Raw genomic sequence first — 14,269 nt, forward strand, 5'->3', positions numbered from 1 at the left:
GACAGATGAATGGATAAAGAAGATGTGGCACATATATACAATGGAATATTACTCAGCCATAAAAAGGAACGAAATTGAGTTATTTGTAGTGAGGTGGATGGACCTAGAGTCTGTCATACAGAGTGAAGTAAGTCAGACAGAGAAAAACAAATACCGTATGCTAACACATATATATGGAACCTAAAAAAAAAGAAAAAAATTGGTTCTGAAGAACCTAGGGGCAGGATAGGAATAAAGGCACAGACGTAGAGAATGGACGTAGAGAGGACACGGGGAGGGGGAAGAGTAAGCTGGGACGAAGTGAGAGAGTGGCATGGACATATATACATTACCAAATGTAAAATAGATAGCTAGTGGGAAGCAGCCGCATAGCACAGGGAGATCAGCTCGGTGCTTTGTGACCACCTAGAGGGGTGGGATAGGGAGGGTGGGAGGGAGACGCAAGAGGGAGGGGATATGGGGATATATGTATAGGTACAGCCGATTCACTTTGTTATACAGCAGAAACTAACACACCTGTGTAAAGCAATTATACTCCAATAAAGATGTTAAAGAAAAAAACAAACATGAAGGAACAACCCCTAGAGGTCCGTTTATAGCCCCCATTTTCCAAATGAGGAGACCAAGTCTCAGAGACGTTAGGTGGGCAGAGAGGTTTTGGAAGCCCCTACCTTTCCCAACACCCTCTGCTTCCGTCCCCGCGGTACCAGGTGTGGCCCCAGGTTTGTGCTGGGCGTCTCCTGACCACCAGAGCTTTTCCCACCTGGAGGCATCCCTGAGGGCCCAGCAGCAGACTTGTCAGGTATACACTTCATTCAGCAGAATCTCCCTGTCTGCCCTGCCCCAGTCACTTGCGAAGTTTCCACGCAGGAGAGAGGGAGGCGGGAAGCCGAGGGGCACGCAAAGAGGGGCATGCAGCGAGGACCTGCAGGGCAGGGCCAGACAAGACTCACTGGGCTTCCCGGGCCTGGGTACGGGCAGGCTGTCAGAACAGCTCCGAATATTCTCAGCAGAAGTGAAGACATACAGGATTATTGAAGCAAGGGTAGTTTGTGATTCTCAGGCAGCCCTGGCCGGGAGTTTCCCCAGACCCCAAGCCACCAGCTTCATAGGTCTCTTTACTTATCTTTTCCTTGAGGCCAACTGCAGCTGCTGTCCTTTGGGGAAAAGACTCAGGATTTCAGGCCTCCCCTGAGCACTCGGGGCCGCCCAAGCCTCTGTGCTCAACCCCGCTGTCCCTGGACTGAGTACGAGGGTCTCACAGCTGGAGATAACCAGGCACCCAGTTTTAATTGTATGCAAGGAGAAAGAAAGAAACACCGTCCAAATGTCTGGAAGTTCTGGGCAGGGAAAGCTCACTTGGGGGAACTATCAGGGAAGGCAGCCTGGTGTAGGCGGTCCTTTGGGCACCGGAGGGTGGACAGGGTTCCGATGGGCAGAGCTGGGACCACAGAGCTGTTGAAGGCGGGGTTTGGGGTGATAAGACAGGGCACGTTCTACCGCTTCCAGCTGCGTGACCACTGGTATCTGCTGCAAAGTTTCTTCATCTATAAAATAGGTCTTGCGGTTCCCTGGTGACAGAAACGTGCTGAAGACGGAGTGAGGCAGTGAGAGCTTCTGGGGCTGTTGAGGAAGGGCCCTGGCAGGTGGGGCAGTCTGCCGGTTTGTCACATCTTGAGCACAATGGGTGTGTTTGTGTGTGTGTCATTGGCAGCAGGTATGAGTATCTGAGGCCTGGTGACAGCCCTGAACTGCAGGCCAAGAGGTGGCATTGGTGTAACCCCTGCCCACCACACCACACGGGGTGGTCCAGCTCCCTGCCCCAGTGGCCTGTGGGTAGGTCGGTGTTCTGGCCAGTGTCCTGCTCTACAGGGTCAGCCTGGGGCCTCCCCTAGTGGGTGAGTAGTTAGAGAGACAATTCAGAGCTGCCTTTTTCCTCCTGGCCATCAGGCCTTGGTTTCCACGTAGGCCCAATTAAAACTGGGTGACTGGTTATCTCTGTCTCTTCCCCATGTCTGGATTCCCCCAGCTTGGTGAGGTCAGAGAACATGTATTCCAGGAATGTGGGAGGCGGGACAGCCTGCCTGGTTTGGATAACCACTGGGGTAAATATTTGCCTTGCTCCTGGAGCCAGCACTGGCTGCCCGGGTAGGACGACGGGCCTGTTCCCAGGGTCATGTAAGGGGATGCTTCCCTGGGTGGGTCTTGGAGGTGAAGGAGCCCGTGCCTCCCGGGTGAGCCTGGGAGCTGGGTCTGAGGCCACCCTGCCTGTGCAGGGCCCCTGAACCAGCAGCTGTTCGGCCCATCTGTAAAGTGGGGGTAGGCAGAGCTGCCTGGTCCAGCTCAGGTGAGGCGGACCAGCCCCCCGTGAGAGCCAGTTCAGGTCGACCAGTTCAGCCAGTGGAGCAGCAGGTTGGATCCGGTTTGGGTGGGTGCCCACATGACCGTGTTCTGGTCCCCACTTGACCACTTATGACCTTGACAGTTAACCTCCCCCAGACTTTAACAGTCACCATTCGCTGACCTGTTCTTGCGTGGCACCTGCATCTACATACCCGTGTCTCGTTAACCCCTCACAGCCACCAGGGCATGAGGGGCACGTGTGTGTGATTAGCAGCAGATGACAAGAGCTCTGAACTTCAGCTCAGCAGTGCCACTCGTGTGGTCCCCTGCCCTGCGACCACAGCGGGGCAGTCCAGTCCCCTCTCCCAGAGGCCTGGGGATAGGTCAGTGCTCTGGCTAACATCAGGCTCTACAAGGTCAGCCTGAAGCCTTTCCTGGTGGGTGAGTATCTGGAGGGGCAGCTAGTCCCTGTTTAGAGAGGAGATGATCAGAAATGCCAAGTGACTGGCTCAAGGTCGCCCAGCATTAAAGGGCAGAGCAGGGATTCAAACCCAGCTCTACCCACCCTTGCCCTCGACCTCACCACTGAGGCTAGGGCCGGGCTCCAGGCCAGAATGTGGGCTCCCTTGGCGGCTTAGAGAACAACTGGTCACTTAGCCACGGGCACAGAGCCCTCATGATGCCCCACATCCTGGACACCCTGTGGCACGGGCACCTCTGTCCTCCAAGAATCCCTAGTCAGCCCTGCATCTCTCTGGGCCAGCCCCAGCCCCAATCAGCTTGGCCTGGTGTCTCCACCCAAGCCCACACCCAGGTGGGTCCTTCCTCCCAGGGGATCCATTAGAGGAGGAGGGGATGGGAAGGTGACTGTGGCTGGGAGAATCCATCTGAGTCCTGGGACAGTCCCCACCCCTGAGTGACCTCTGCCAGACCCAGCCTTGCCACTTTCCAGCCTGCAACACCCCTGGCAACTCTACCCTCCCTCGGAGCTCAGTGTCCTGCTCTGCAAAATGGGTACTCTTTCCCGCCTTGCCCTGCCCCCGAGAGCGCCAGACACGCGATGAGAGTGAAAGCACGTTTCAACATGTGATCTGCACACCGCGTCTTCTGCCCCTTCCTGCCCTCGCAGCCAGAAGTGGCCCTGTGGTCAGAGCGTCCCCCTCACCCAACCCGGAGTAAGAGTCCTGAGACGAGGATGCCCAGGAGAGCCCTTTGGGCAGTGGGGCACCTATCCCTCTGGGAGCCTGGGTGGGCCCTACCACCCCCCTGGGCCCTGAGTCTCAGGCTGTGCACCACCCCATGGCACCGAGGGCCCTTTAAGCAGTGAACACTTACCTGCGTGGATCCGTGTCCTTTATGGTTGTGGTCTGCTCAGGCTGGGAGCAGGCACGGGACACCTGTCCCTGGTCTCACCAGGTGGCCAGACCCTTACAGGCTGGGAGGCTCACCTAAGGGCACCCAGGGGGCTGGGGCTGGGGATGGATGATTTCACCTCTGTGTTCACAGCCCCACCTGGGCCTGCGCTCCCCCACCTCCACCCTAACATGTTTGAGCAGCCAGTGTGAGTGAGGCCCAGCACAGGGTCAAGGGAGCCCGGGTGTCCAGTGCCAGCTGGGCAGGGTGTGGGCTCCCTGGCTGGTCATCTGGTAGTAGGCAGAGTCTGAGTGTCAGCAGACCACCCGCTCATGTCCGGGCTCTGTTCTTATTACTTATTCGCGCCTTACTACCTGCATGACCTTAGGAAGCTACAGAAGCTCTCTAGGCCTCGTGTGTAAATTGGGCATGCTCTTTAGTTTCTACCTCATAGCATTTCACCGAGGGCTAAAGGAATATCCCAGGCATAACCCCTAATGTGGACCCAATCAAGGTGAGCTCCTAGTCCTTTCTCCTTCCCAGGTTGGGGTCCAATACAGGTTCATGGGGAAAAGGGTCAGTCCCCAACCAGGGGAGTTCATATCCTGGTGTCCCCTCTGCGTGGTGCCCTTGCTGTGTGACCTTGGACAAGTCTCTTCCCCTCTCTGGTCTGTTTGCCCCTTTGCCCAAGCCCAACAGCAAAGAACTGGGGATGGCTGGGGGCAGAGAGGCACGAGCGTGTGCGCCATAGTCCAGGCGCCTCTGCGAGGCAGGACGGGCAGGCGTTGTTCCTTGGGGCCTGGATGTCGCTCACCGAATGAGCGAGGATTTTCCGGCTTCTGTCTCAGCTGCCAAAATAATTATTTTCTCTTTGCCAGTGGGTCTGCGGCCAGCTTGCCTTTGGGAAAGGCCTGAGCTGTGGGCAGTGGGGAAACAGGAGGCTGATTTCCAGTTCTCCCCCAGCCACTGACTTGCTGCGTGACCCCGGGACGGGGGCAGGTGCTGCTGTCTCCAGGCCTCACTTTCCTCCTCTGTGAAATGGGAGAGTTGGAGTCAAGGGCCGTTTGTGTCCCCATGGCTAGCAGAGTTTGGGGACTGCCAGAGTCAAAAGAGTCAGGACGCAGAGATATTCTCTTTCCCGTGTGGGGTGGAGGTACCAGGCTGGGCTGTGGGAGCCTGGGGCTCAGGACCCCAGCGCTCCATGGAGGCCAGCGCCAGCTCCTGCAAGGTAATTTAGCCTCCGCTGACATGGCCGGAAAGCTACCTGCCTGTCCGGCACTCATATGCCTTACCTTATACTGTCTGTACCACTCTTAGAGGGAGGACCCCTCCTTCTCTCTATATTGCCTCCCACTGATAAGGAAACAGAGGCACAGAGAAGTTTAAGAAATTGTCCAAAGCCACATGGTAAGGGGATGAAACCAGGACTTGAACTAGATCATTTTTATCATTGAGCCCACCTCTCAAATGCCAGGCCTTGGTGCCCTTTATTGAAGCCATAGGCACCCACTTCACTCCCTGGGAGACCCTGCCTGCTGCAGAGCGGGTCTGAGGCCTCCGCCAGACCCTCACATGTGTGGGAGCCCACAGTTAATGTGGCCTGTGCACGCCCACTCCTGCTGTAGCCACGGGCCTCATCCTAAGAGGCGCTCAGCCCTGTAGGCAGGTTTCCCGTATCTTTTTTTTTTTTTTTTTTTAATATTTACTTATTTATTTGGCTGTGCTGGGTCTTAGTTGCGGCGTGCGGGATCTTTTGATCGCAACATGCGCACTCTTAGTTGCGGCCTGTGGGATCTAGTTCCCTGACCAGGGGTGGAACCCGGAGCATGCAGCCTTAGCCACTGGACCTCCAGGGAAGTCTCATGGTTTCCCGTTTCTTAGAGGAGGGCATACAGGTGCAGGGAGCGTGGCGACCATCCGGAACCATCGAGCGAGGTGCCTTCATAGCTGGGACTCAAACTCTGGGCTCTGTGGCTCCCACCCTGCAGCCAGGACTCCAGAGAAGCCTCCGGGCCAGGCCCCTGGGTCTGGTCCTCCTGGATTCCCGTGGGGCCCGGTGGGTAGGGAGGAGAGGGGAGTACTGGTGACTCATTGTGGAGATGGTGCAGCTGGACCCACTGCCATGGGGGGCAGGGGGACTGGGGTCCCCACATACCCAGCGCACCAGCGGATCCTGCCACTGCTGCCTTCTGCTCCCTCTCCTCTGAGCACCACTGTCGCTGGCCCAGACCCCTGGGGCAGCCCCCCCCCCCCCCACTGGTTTCCCTGGCTCGTCCTGTCCCTTCTAAGCCCTTCTCCCTAGCAGCCATGGGCATCTGTTCAGACTGGACCTAAGCTCATGTCCCTCAGCTGCTCAGACTCTCTCATGGCTCCCATCCACCCTCGCAGTGATCAGGCCAGCCTCCTGGCTGTCACTCACCCCACCCCTCCTTCCCCTACCGCACCCACCACACCACGCATTCTCAAGTCTTCTGCTGAGCCAGTCTTTTTACCCTATCTTGGAGTCTTCACATATACTCTTCCCTGCGTCTGAAACACTGTTCCATGCATCTTGGCCTGCCTCTCTCTGGCTTATCCTTCAACTTTACTTCCCCAAAGAGACACCCCTGAAACTTGAGTTTATGCTGTGTACGGTCACCCTTGTACTCGTTCTTTTTGGCAGACATCACTTGTAATTATGTATTGTTTGGTTCTTTGCCTATTATCACAGTTCCTGCAGGTCAGGGACCACTACCCTGTTCACAGCTCAGGCTGTTTGCTCAACGTCTCTTGACTGAATGAACGAATGTCGAGTGCTTCTGTCACCATATGTCCTTAGATCCTCCCAGAAACCCTAGGAGAGATCACTGTGATCCCATTTAACAGGTGACAGAACTGAAACCGGGAGAGGCCGGGAGCTTATCCACGATCACATAGCCAGTAGCTGGCAGATGTGGGGTGTCAGGGGCCTGTTTGTGTTAGGGCTCCCCAGCGTGGTGCCCCTTTTCCTCTCCATCCTTCAGATTCCCCATCTGTCAAGTGGGGACGAATGGTTTGGCCGGCAGTAAACGTTCCAGCAGGTGGGCAGTGTGGCTGGGGTGGGGTGCGGAGATGTGGCAGCAGGTCATTTCTGGGGCCCCTGCTGTGAGTGGTCCCTGACCACCCTTCTCGTTGCAGCAGGATGGAGCTGGAGTGAGGCAGAGGGACCGCCAGCTGCTGACCGGCACGTGGGACGCTGGTGATTCGTGGGTCACTGAGGTAGGTGTGTGGCTGGGCTGGGGGTGGGCAGCTTGGCCTGGATGCTTGGGGAAGGGGCAGTATGTCCTGAGTGGGGGACAGGTGCCGGCCCCGGCACACTGCGCCTTTGCCCTCATGGGCGGGATTGGGTGCAACACCCACCCCGTCCGCACTGAGACCTCGTCGGCCCCCAGAGGGTCCTCGAGGGGCCTCTTAGGCCTGGCCTGTCTCTACAGTGGTTGCCAGGGCAGGGGTGGGGAGATGCACACAGAAAGAGGGGCAGGTTTGGCGTCCCCGGCATTGGCACAGCAGCCCTGTCTGTGCCACTCAAGCCCGTGGCACATGGGCTTCGTTCACCGTAAGCAACGTGGCAGCTACACGGGAAGAGGCCTGGGTGGGCAGAGAGGCCTACTCGCCGGGCTGGGTGCTGTGGCTGGCCCACCCCCTTCTCTCCCACAGTCACACTGAGGCGCACACCTGAGCGCTCACAAGTCTCTGGGCTCTGGGGTCAGAGTGCCTGTGTGCAAATCCTGGCCCGGCCACTCGTCCACCATGACCTTGTGCGGTTTCTTTGTGCCTTGGTTTACCTGTCTGTAAAAGAGGGATTGGGATCACAGCACCGGCGCCCACAGGTGCACTGGCACAGCTGGCACACAGTAAACGCTCTGGACCTGTCACTTTCCTTAGCAATGAAGGGCCCCTTCCTTCTTCTTGCACACCTCAGTTCCCACCATCCCTCCTCCCTGAGGGCCCACCAGTGACGGGGGAGAGACCAAGTGGTCGTCCAGCCTGATGAGGGAGGGGGCTTGGGCCCCTCAGGGAACTCCCGGGAACAGCTGGAGCCCGAAGGTCCCGAGCTGAGCCTCCCGGGCCTGCCTCAGGCCCGGACACCAGTGTGTCTCATCCCAGAGTGGCATTTCAGGGCTGATGACACTTGGCCCTGTGCCAGAGGGCAACCCGTGTAATCCCTCTTTACTCTGTGGCTCCCAACCCAGAGATGAGAGGCTGTCACAGAAATGCTGACTTGGGCCAGGGCCTTTTGTCCCAAGGCTCTGGGGCCCAGCCAGGGGAGCCCGAGTCTTCGTCCTGACGTGAGGCCCTGCCCGATCGTCTCCCTGCTGCCCTCAGCATCTCTCCTGAGGCCCCAGTGCTCCCAGGTGCCCACAGGCAGGGCCAGGCGAGCCCTGGGGATCCTCTACGCTTCAGCCAGACTCTGGAACCAGGGAGCAGGCCTTGATCTCCCTTCTTGCTGTAGGAAATGCTGACTTCCTCCTATCAGCTGCACGACCTTGGGCAAGTCCTTTCCCTTCTGTGAGCATTCTCATCTGAAAATGAGGATAATTATACCAACGTTTCTGAGAGGGCTGTTACGAGGATGCTTGGAAGCCTGGAATATTTTAAGTGTTGCAGCTTGGTGAGAGTCGGCTGTGTACCAGGCACTAGGCTCCTTAAATACATATTTCTCTACACAGTAATCCCATGAGGAGGTATGTTGAATGCCTCATTCTCCGGGGGCTCAGTGTGGTTAAGAAACCCATAGAGCTGCATGCGGTGGAGTGGGGATTTGAACCGGGAGAGGTACCTGGGAATTAAGCAGCCCACGATGCTTTAGAGACCAGGGGTGGAGCCACAGGGCAGGCTCAACGTAGGTGCTCAGGAAACAACCCCCATTTCTACCGGGCGGCCTTTGGCCAGCCCTCCAAGCGTGGCTGCCCGCAGGAGCCGGTGGGTGGCCCCCGAAGGCTGGTGGCCTGCCCCGCCCCTGAGGGCTCGCCGGCAACTCCATAAGGCTAGGGGAACCCGCTGCTAATTGCGAGGTAACCTTTGAAATTCTCCTTCACGGTGGGTTCTCTTTTCGGATGTGTTTCAAGGTAATTCATTCCCTTTCCAGAAACTGCTGGTGGAGGAGCATTAGGCAGCTGGTAATTAATCATAGAAGCGGCTTGGAGTTTATTCTTTTAAAAGAAGGAAAAGGAGGAACAGAAAGCCTTGGTGGAAAAAAAGAAAAGGAAAGAAAACCACTCCTAGGCGAGGGTGGTAATCAATACCTCGGTGTCCTAGAAACGGCTGGGGGTGGGGATGGCGGACGCGCAGCCTTCTCCCTTTCTTCCCGGGGCTAGCAGATGGTCAGTGCCAGCAGCAGCATCGTGTGTGAGGCTCTGCCCTTAAGCATCAGCTCCCTGCGCGACTCTAAGCAAGCCGCTGCCTCTCCCCAGACTCACCTTTGCTGCCTGTAAAATGGGCGAAGGTCAAGTGTCCGACTAGGAAAGAATATTAAACGACGATGCCTGTTCACTGCCACATCCTAGTGCCCGGCACGTGGTCATTGCCTGGCCGATATTTTATCAGTTGAGTGAGTAAATGAATGAATGATTTTCTTGGATCTTTGTTAGCTGTCATCAGTCAAGGAGGTGGTCCTGGCTACAGAACACTGTTTCTCTAGTTCTGTTATAATTTAGAGTGACAGCCAGGGTGACAGCCTAGTTATGTCACTTTCCAAACTCATGATGAAAGGACAGTCTTTGATGAAAGGCAGACTCTGGCCAGCAGAGCCCGGGCCCCTCGGTGGCAACCACACTGTCTCTGTGGTGTCCTCAAGTTCAACTTTCCAGGAGTCTGAGCTGTCTGGAGATTTTTTTTTCAAGCTGCTTTCTGGGAAGATAGTGAGCTCCTCGTCGCTAGAAAATATGCAAGCTGGGGTTAGGGCTGCACATAGCACTCAGGCATCACTCCTGAGTTTGGGTGAGAGCATGAGGCTCCCCGGGTTGGACACCGAGGAGGCTGGACTGGCAGAGAGAGAAGCCTCTCCCCTCTGGGAAGGCTGGAGGAGGCCACTGAGAAGGGGGGGTTGTCCATGCGGGACTCCACTGCTTTGGTGCCTGTTCTCTGGAGGGAAGGAGAGTGTGCAGGTGTGTGTGTGTGCCCTCGTGTGCTGGTACGTGCACATGAACAGGTGTGTGTGATTATCTAGGCTGCGACGTATGTGAATATGCGTGAGTGTGCAAGGAAAGGAGAGTGCCCGCCCATATAGGAGTGCCCCCACCCCTGTGTGCACCTCCCGTCAAGAACCTGGCACCTCAGGCCATCCGCACACACGAGGCTCGGCTCCAGCCTCCCATTCGGGCTGACCAGATGGGCCCTGCCGCCCTGGTGACCACGGCAGAGCTGACTGAGGGGCAGCTTTGGGGACAAGATGGGCTCCTGAGGGACCCTGGAGGGGAAGCATGCCCGGCCCCTGAGCGCTGACCTTCCGGCCCCCAGCTGGCCATATCCCAGCAGCTGCCCACGGGCACGGAAGGAGATGGTTCTTGGAGGTCCATGCCTCCTGCTCTAGACGCGCAACCCCTGAGTCTAGTCCTAAGAGTGGGTGGTCCCAGCCGGCCCGCCGTGGGGAGGAGGGCGGGTCTGCTTGGGGAGTCCTCAGAGCAGCCTGGCCAACCTGGCCCTGGTGTTTTCTTTACTTCTTCTCTCCTTGGCCTCCAGATCCCAGCTTGTGTGCATGTGTGTGTGCGTGTCTGTCTGTCTGTCTGTCTCTCTTTGCCCCTGCATGTCTTTGTGTCTTTCTGTCTGGTTCTCTCCGCGCGGATGCCTCTCTCCTGCCCAGCTCCCCTCTATTCTCACGGCGGCAGCCCCACTCTCCCTCCCTCTCAGCTCTGTGTCATCACCTCCATCATCCCAGGACTCTGCAGAACTGACGCCTCCCAGGCTCCCACCCGGCCATCTTTCCCCCTGTTTGCCCAGCTCTGGCAGCACACGTCCTCCTGCCCTGCTCTTTGGAGATGCCCAAGGCAGTGCCCCACAATCCCGCCGCTGGGAGGCTGTGCGCTGTGTGTGTGGTGGGCCCCATCCCACGCCCGGGGGGCAGGCACCGTCCCATCCCCACGAACCCGCCATGCCGACCACTCTGGATGGAGCCCGATCTGCTGGCTCAGAGATTTGCCCCCACGGCTTCCCCTCCGTGCCATCCTGGGCATGTGGGCCACTGGCCACAAGCTAGAGCAGGGGAGAAGGAGGGGGCCTGCATCCACTCACAGAGGCGGTTGGAAACCTGGCGTTTCCCTCCAGCACTAATGAAATTCCTACTATAATTAGAAGTGAGGTGTCCAGGAGCTGGCTGCCTGGAGGGAGGGGCTGTATGCTCATGAATGAATAAATTGTCCTCTTCTGAGGGGAGAAGGAGCCAGAGGGCGGACCCCCTGAGAACCGCGGGCCGGGACGGTCTCAGTGGCCTGTGAGGTGGGCAGTGGGCCCTGGTGGCCCCCACTCACCCGGATGCCCTCGGGGACCTCTCTGGGTCCCCGTCCCCCGCCAGCCAGTCTTCTGCCAGTGCCTGCTGTGTGCCAGGCCCACCCAGCCTGGCATTCGAGGCCACCACCCTCAGGCCCCAGCCTCCTTCGCGGGCGTCCTGAGCTGCAGCTCCACCGTGCCGCCCCCTTCCCATCGTTGTCACCGGTCCCCACTGCTGCACCTTTCTCCTGCGCTTCGTCCTGCCTCGAGAGCCCTCGGCCCTGTTGCCTCATGGCTCGAACCTTTGGGAGCCTTCTTCCAGCCGTGCTCCCTCCACAGGATAGGACACGGCCTCTTGCTCGCTGGGCCCCGTGGCCTCCGTTCCTCAGAGGCCCTGGTCCTTTCCTCTCTGAACTCTCCTAAGCTCTGCACCCTCTCCTCATACTCGGACGCCCTGCAGGGTGTTCATCACACCGCCCGCCACAGCGTCTTTTATTTTGTATTCATTACGTGTTGGGATGATAGCATATTGGATGTTTGACACTCTTTTTTCATACTAAGTCTTCGAAACCTGTTGTGTATCTAACACGGACACCACCTTGCGGGCCCCGGCGTTCAGTTGCCATGTGTGGTTCTCGGCTGCCATATGGGACCACGCAGCCTTGGCGGCCCCGGTTTCCTTGTTTCCGGGGGCGGGGAAACTGAGGCTGGGGAAGGAAATCTTGCCGATGAGAGTTTGCAAAGCGAGTATGCTCGCTGTAGGCAAGGCTGCTGCCGTCCTGCTGTTCAGAATAAAGAACTGGGCACACCGCACTGGCCATAAAGGTAAACTGAGGCAGGCAGGAGTGTAGCTAGTACCCAGGGGAGCGAACCTCGATGAGAAAAGAGGAGAGATAATCTGGGAGTTCCAGTGCTCACGAGCGTCCCCACCTAATCCCCAAACAGCCCCAGACCAAGGCGTCTCTCACAGGCTGTGCCACAGTGGGGGCCAGTCCCCCCATCACCCCCAGCTTCTTTCCAACCCCCCTTAGAAAATGGGGCTGCGGGTTGGAGCCCAGGAAGGGAGGACGCCCCTGTCCTCCTCCCCCTCCCACATCATCCAGGACTCAGTCTGAGTTGCAGAGGTGTCCAGCGGGTGTGTCCCTGTGAACCCAGAGGTTTCCCACAGGGTCAGGAGATGCCTGGGGTCCCCGCCTGCCCGGAGGGGCTTCCAGAGACAAGATGTTTCTCAGGGGCAGACTGGCAGCCGAACAGCCGCCCCAGAGCCCTCCTCCCTCTGAAGCCGATTTTCCCCTCCCCGCTGACTGCACTTTGCTGCCCACTCAGTTGACAGTCGTACTCTTGTTTGCCTCCACTGAGGCACTGCGTTGGGAGGCCAGGAGGTTCAGGTGCTGGGCTTGTCCTCCCTCTGAGGGGCCCCTGCCCGAGGCGGAGCCCCCTCGGAGGGGCTGCGGAGCGTGTGTGCGCTCCCTGAGACACACCCATCCCCTCCTTCAGCCTCATGCACCTGTGGCCTCTCCTGGTCTCTGCTCCTCCAACCAGCCCCCTGCTCTCTCCCCGCTGGGGTATACGCCCCTTGAAGGCTCAGGGCAGCTCTGAACCGTGTCCCCCGCACAGGCCCTGGTACACCGGTGCTGAATGGCAGCAGGAAGCCAGCAGGCACCCGGACCGTGCGCCCTCAGCTTCCTGTGGAGATGGCAGGGAGGTTTTACCCGGCATGCCAGTTTTTAATGTGCAGGGCGGGCTGTGTTAAGGAGGACTCTGAGGCTGTGCACAGGTTGTGAGAAACAGTGCCGTGCGCTGCATGGTGCACGTTTGCCCTTTCAGCCCCGGCTCCCTGAGCAGCGGGTCTCCTTGTCAGATGGGTCACTTCTGGGCTGTGGCGGTTACAGGGAGGGGCAGTCACCTCAGGGTGGTCCCACACGTGTCGGGCTGCCGTGGCTGCTGGGCAGACCGTGCTCAGGAAACCTTCCAGAGCCCCCGAGTTATGGGAACCACATATATCCCCAGAGAGCTGACTGGGGAGCCCCAGCCCCTGCCCCCCGACCCTTGTTAATGGAGAGCAGGGGGATGTATGGAAGCTTTTCCCTCACATCTGTCTCTCCTGTTAAGTGCTTCTCACCCTTCCTCAGCTCCAGTTTGGGAACCAGCACATCTTGCCTCACAGCTGTTTGGGACCCTCACTGCTTCCCTGAGGCATCTTTGGGGGCCTCTTCCAGAGCCCATGGGAGCATCTCTGCTTCATAACCTTCGTGGAATGCTCCCCTGGTGCCCCCTCCTTCTGGCCCGCGCTTCAGTCGGTGGACAGCCTATGGTGGGACAGCCCTCACTGGGTGGCCCCTGGTGAGCTCCCTCAGCCCTGCCCCCACCCAGACTCTCCACCATGGTCACCGTCTAGGAACCCAACCCCCTGTGGCCCTCTGTCTCTGCCCCCAACAAATGCCAAAGCTCCCAGGTGTCCCCTGCCCGGCAGCTGCAACAGTTGAGCCAGGAAGACCTTGATGCACTTGAACCTGTAAATCATCTGGACCATTTTTCTCTGTGTGTGGAAGAAACACAACGAACCAACACCCTTGCATCCTTGATCCAGCTTAGTTTCTCCCCAGTCACAGCTCCACGAGGGTTGCTCAAGGTCATCCCGTGCCTGCCAGGGCTCCTCTAGCAGCTGCTTGCACGCCTCTGCTGCTGGAGAGCTCACCATGCCCGGGTCCACCGGTATCAGTTTCAGTGTGATAAAAGATGCAGTATGACACACGCTTAAAGCAAGGGTCTTAGGGACAGACACTTCTGGGTTCAAATCCCTGCTCTGCCACCTATCAACTGTGCAAATCGAGACAAGTTACTTCATCTCTGGTGCCCTCCGTTTCCTTATCTGTAAGTGGGCAGAAGCCCACCCACCTGCGGGCAGTGCTGTGAGGCTGGAATGCAGCAGTGGCTGCATGGTGCCAGTCTTCCCTGTTGACTGAAGTCTCAGAGAGACACCTCCCACCCCTCAGCACTGGAGCAGCTGCTTGAGGTTGACATTTGTTACATCTGGTACCCAGATACTTCCCTCCTTCAGGGACGCTGGCCTTCTGGGTCCTCTCTGGAGCTCTGGAGTGGGAACTGTCAGGATGACACTTCTCCAAAG

General features: G+C 58.1%; 1 protein-coding gene across 1 annotated transcript in view; it reads left to right on the top strand.

Moving 5' to 3' along the window:
* ZMIZ1 (zinc finger MIZ-type containing 1) overlaps positions 1-14,269 on the top strand; it is a 166,013-nt gene that overhangs the window by 15,083 nt on the left and 136,661 nt on the right. The window contains 1 exon segment of the mRNA XM_032607301.1: positions 6,853-6,933. The gene's annotated coding sequence lies outside the window, so the exon portion shown is untranslated.

This window comes from Phocoena sinus, chromosome 16, assembly GCF_008692025.1.
Source record: "Phocoena sinus isolate mPhoSin1 chromosome 16, mPhoSin1.pri, whole genome shotgun sequence".
Classification (NCBI taxonomy): domain Eukaryota; kingdom Metazoa; phylum Chordata; class Mammalia; order Artiodactyla; family Phocoenidae; genus Phocoena; species Phocoena sinus.